Source organism: Bos taurus, chromosome 13 (assembly GCF_002263795.3).
Source record: "Bos taurus isolate L1 Dominette 01449 registration number 42190680 breed Hereford chromosome 13, ARS-UCD2.0, whole genome shotgun sequence".
Lineage (NCBI taxonomy): Eukaryota > Metazoa > Chordata > Mammalia > Artiodactyla > Bovidae > Bos > Bos taurus.
The window spans coordinates 82,714,066-82,718,674 of record NC_037340.1 but is presented as its reverse complement, the minus strand read 5'-3'; the positions used below and the strand labels follow the sequence as shown (position 1 = coordinate 82,718,674).

The 4,609-nt window shown below is 47.6% G+C and overlaps 2 long non-coding RNA genes across 2 annotated transcripts; one reads left to right on the top strand and one right to left on the bottom strand.

The window, feature by feature from the left end:
* Nucleotides 1-1,801: 1,801 nt before the first annotated feature.
* On the top strand, nt 1,802-2,941 carry LOC132346993 (uncharacterized). Its single transcript, XR_009497072.1, has 3 exons — nt 1,802-1,943; nt 2,136-2,399; nt 2,852-2,941. It is a non-coding gene; the product is annotated as an uncharacterized lncRNA (long non-coding RNA).
* Nucleotides 2,814-3,599, bottom strand: LOC112449389 (uncharacterized). The gene is made up of 2 exons (XR_003037963.2): nt 3,519-3,599; nt 2,814-3,068 (listed from the first exon to the last, which is right to left on the bottom strand). It is a non-coding gene; the product is annotated as an uncharacterized lncRNA (long non-coding RNA).
* Nucleotides 3,600-4,609: the final 1,010 nt, after the last annotated feature.

Sequence of the window (4,609 nt, the reverse complement as noted above, 5' to 3'; positions counted from 1 at the left end):
CAGACATTTTTATGAGTACTTCAAAAAGAAATGAATAAAGCAAAGTAAATGACTAGCTTGTGAAAGCAGCACATCTTAGACAGGCTGGCTAGGCACGGCCTCTCTGGGAGGGACTGAGCCACGATCCATACACACGACCCACAAAGGTTTTCTCAAGCAGAGGACACAGTGAGGTCACAGCCCACGGGCTCCTCATGTCGGAGGAACGACAGGGAGGCCATGGAGATGAACAGACCAGAGGGCTGTTCCTGAGAAGTGTTGAGATGAGCTTCCCAGGTGACTCGGTGGTAAAGAATCCACATACCAATGCAGGAGACAAAGGAGACACAGTTTGCGCTCTGTGTCGGCAAGATCCCCTGGAGGAGGAAATGGCAATGCACTCCAGTGTTCCTGCCTGGGAAATCCATGGATAGAGGAGCTTGGTGGGCTACAGTCCATGGATCACAAAGAGTCAGACACGACTGAGCACACACACACACACACACACACACACATTTTGAAGGTAACGTTGTCAGGGCGAGAATTCCTAACAGAAAACACATATACCAGCTTCCTCTTCTCGTGCAGACATTTGTGACAGATTCTCCAAGTTGGGTCTGTAGGCAATTAACAGTGAACTTGATGCTTAAAGGAGAAAGCAGAGAACTACCTCATGGCCTTAGGCCTCTACAATTTAGTGCATCCCTGTATCCCTCCTTCCATTCAGTCAATTTACAAGCATGTGAAAGTGAAAGTGAACGCTTTAGTCACTCAGTCATGCCTGGCTCTTTGCGACCACAAGGACTGTGTACCCCACCAGGCTCCTCTGTCCAGGGGACTCTGCACACAAGAATACAGGAATGGGTTGCCATTCCCTTCCCAGGGGATCTTCTCGACCCGGGGATCGATCCCGGGTCTCCTGCATTGCAGGCGGGTTCTTAAACCATCCGAGCCAATTTATTTACCATCTGATACCTCTCCAGCACTGGACTGGATGTCTGGGGAGAAAAATGAATAAGGTACAATCTCTCTATTCAAGGGCAGAATCTTGCTGATGAAGACAGATATCATAAAGCAATATGGCAAGTCCCTTCATTATAGTTGATGCTGAATGCTCCATAGGATTTGAGGAGTAAAGGTTGGTCTGGGAACTGTTCCCCAGGAAGTGAGACGTGGAGTCAAAAGATATCAGTTAAAGCATGAGGAGGTGCCTGCCAGAAAAAGTCAGGGAGGGAAGCAGAGCTGGGGAGGGAGTTGTAGGCAGAAGGGAGCCTGGTTAGAGGCACAGGTGGTGGGGTCAGGAGACTTAGAAGGCACGTCAACAGCTAGGAGCTGCTGGAACAACATTCCATGCTTCACTGACACCTGAAATCCCTGTTATTAAACATGCAGGTTTCAGACCCTCCCCGGGAGATGCTGGTTCAGCAGGTGCCTGGTGGGAAGTGGGTGCATGGACTTACAAGAGGAATTGTGATTCCTAGTAACTTTGAGATCCACCTGCAATACAGAAGACCCCAGTTTAATTCCTGGGTCATAAAGATCCCCTGGAGAAGGGATAGGCTACTCACTCCAGTGTTCTTGGGTTTCCCAGGTGGTTCAGCTGGTAAAGAATCCGCCTGCAATGTGGGAGACCTGGGTTCGATCCCTGAGTCAGGAAGATCCCATGGAGGAGAGCATGGCAACCCACTCCAGTATTCCTGCCTGGAGAATCCCATGGGCAGAGGAGCCTGGAGGACTGCAGTCAATGCGGTCACAAAGTCAGACACAACTGAGCCGCTGAGGACAGCGCATGGCAGAGGACAGACAGTCAGGGGAGGGGGGATGGGGCGGAGAGTTGGACAGGGTCAGAAGGTTGATCCGAGAAATGCACGCGTGGACAATGCCTGTGTCCTTAGTATGAAAGCAGTTAGGGTCCGTGACAGCTTCTGAGGCGGACGACTCTAGAGCCTGTTACACAGAGTGAAGTAAGTCAGGGAGAGAAATATCATACACTAACGCGTATACACGGACTCTAGAAAAATGGTACCGATGGAATTACTTGCAGGGCAGGAAGAGGCACAGATACAGAGTGGACTTGTGGGCACAGCAGGGGAAGGAGAGGGTGGGACGAGTTGAGAGAGGAGCGCTGAAATATAGACACTGTTGTTACTGTCTAGCTGCTCAGATGTGTCCGACTCTCCGCAACCCCATGGACAGTGGCCCGCCAGGCTCCTCCATTCATGGATTTCCCAGGCAAGAACACTGAAGAGGGCTGCCCTCTCCTTCTCCAGGGGATCTTCCCAAACTAAGGATCGAACCTGCATCTCCTGCCTTGGGAAGAGGAGTCTTTAGCACCGAGCCCCAGGGAAGCCCGCATTCACGTCACCACGTGGCAAACAGGATCCGGAGCTGCCACAGGGCGCAGGGGCTCCGCAGGCTCTGTAAGAACCCGGATAACCCGGATGTGGGACGGGGCGGGGGAGGGGAGGCGGGGCCGCTGTGCTGGGTCACCTTACTGTACTTACGGCAGAAACCAACACAGCATCCTGAAGCAATTATCCTCCAAATAGTGGTTTTTAAAAAAAGAGAGGAAAGAAAGAGGAGAGGGAGAGATGGCGAGTAGAGGGAACAGCAGAGAGAGATTAGAGGACTAATAAAAAGATGATTGCACTTTATTTTGGAAAGTAAGACAATAAACCCCCTCACACACACAGTACCGTTTTCTATTATTTCATAGAAAAAAGAAAATTTGAAATTAAAAAAAATGCTAAAGTCATGATCTCACACAAAAAAAGAAGAAGAATATTGCATTAGTTTTTGGTTGTTGCCATAAAAATTTCCATCACTTTCGTGGCTTAATGTAACTCAGGTTTATTATCAAATAATTCTGCAGATCAGAGATCAGACATGGGTCTCACTGGGATGAAGATGATGTTGGCAGGGCCGCCTTCCTTTCCGCAAGCTCTACTATGAGGACTGCTTCCTCACCTTCCCAGCTTCCAGAGGCTCCTTACATCCACCGGCTCGTGGCCCCTCTTCACCTTCAAGCGAGAGAGATGAAGCGAGTCTTTTCCACATCACATCTCTGACTCCTTCGGTCAATTGCCTCCCTTTGGCCAAAACCGAGAGAGATTTTTCACTTCTAAGAATTCGACTGATTACACTGGACTCACCTGGATAATCCAGGCCAGTTTCCTGGTCTTAGTGCCTTTTTAATATATATATCGATTAGAGGATAATCAGTTTGCAATGCAGTGAATCAGCTATAAGGAGACATACGTCCACTCCCTCTCGGGCCCCCTCCCACGCCCGCCCATCCCACAGCTCCAGGCTGTCACAGAGTTTGGCGCTGAGCTCCCGGATGGAAACAGCAGCTCCGTACACAGGGGGCGTCCCTGTCAGTGTCACCCTCAGTCCGTCCCACTCCCTCCTTCCCCTGCTGTGTCTGCAAGTCTGTCTCTACATCTGTTTCTATTCCTGTGTTTCTATTCAGTGCCATTGTTTCTAGATTCCATATTTATCCATTAATAGACATATTTGTTTTTCTCTTTCTGACTTACTTCACTCTGGATGACAGACTCTAGGTTCATCCACCTCACTACAGCTGACTCAACTTTGTTTGTTTTTATGGCTGTTTTTAATTCCATTCCACCTGCAAAGTTCTTTTCGCCATGTAAGTATCACAATCACAGGGTTCTGGGGATTATGAAGTGGGCACCTATAGGAGGGCATTATTCTGCAGATGACAGATATGTTAAATTGGAAAAAATCCATCTTTTGAGAGCCTCCTTCCACTGTTCCTAGTATCCTTAGCTCATTCTGGACCATCAGTGGCCCTTTAGGAAGAAACTCTCACGGGTCCATAGGGGCAATCACCATTCAATGAAGGATTTTATGCTTGGGAGTCAGTCACAGCTGTTTCACTGGGAAGAGGATTCCACAGGTATCAAGTTAACTCGGATGCTATACAGTCATTAACCAAAAAGGGACAACCGTATCTTTAAAAAAAAAAAATTCCCAATTAAAATGGACATATTCTGTGGCAGCCTGGATGAGAAGGGAGTTTAGGGAAGAATGGATACATGAATATGTATGGCTGAGTCATTCTGCTGTCCACTTGAAACTATCACATTGTTAATTGACTATATTCCGATACAAAATAAAATGTGTAAAAATTGGACATATCCCTTCGTGTTATTTTATACTCAGTATAAACTGAGTCCTTAAGAAAGAAGGCTTTTGATAGTTATGCCCCACACTTAGTGGCTAAAAACTTTGCCTTAGGCAGTATGCGGATTTCATTTGTAATACACAGGGACGTTGTTAGGAGGCACCCTATCTGTAGGTGTGCCCTTTCTCTCGAGTATCCCTTTGTGAGTTTGCATTGACACAGACAAATAAACCCAGTTAGCACAAAAGCTGGTCTGTGCAAGTATATTAGTCACCTCTCCCAAAGAATTCTTTTTAAGTAGCATCTCACTGCATAATAAATGAATCTAAAGGGAGCTAGGGAAGTTCATTTAGAGGCAAGAAGAAGTGCACAGCAATACGTGACAACATTTAAGAGCCAAGAGAAACGACTGAGCTCAGCGTAAAGTCTGCTGCCACTCAATCACCCCAGAGTCTGCCAGTTTTGTTCTGTTCCTTCGTG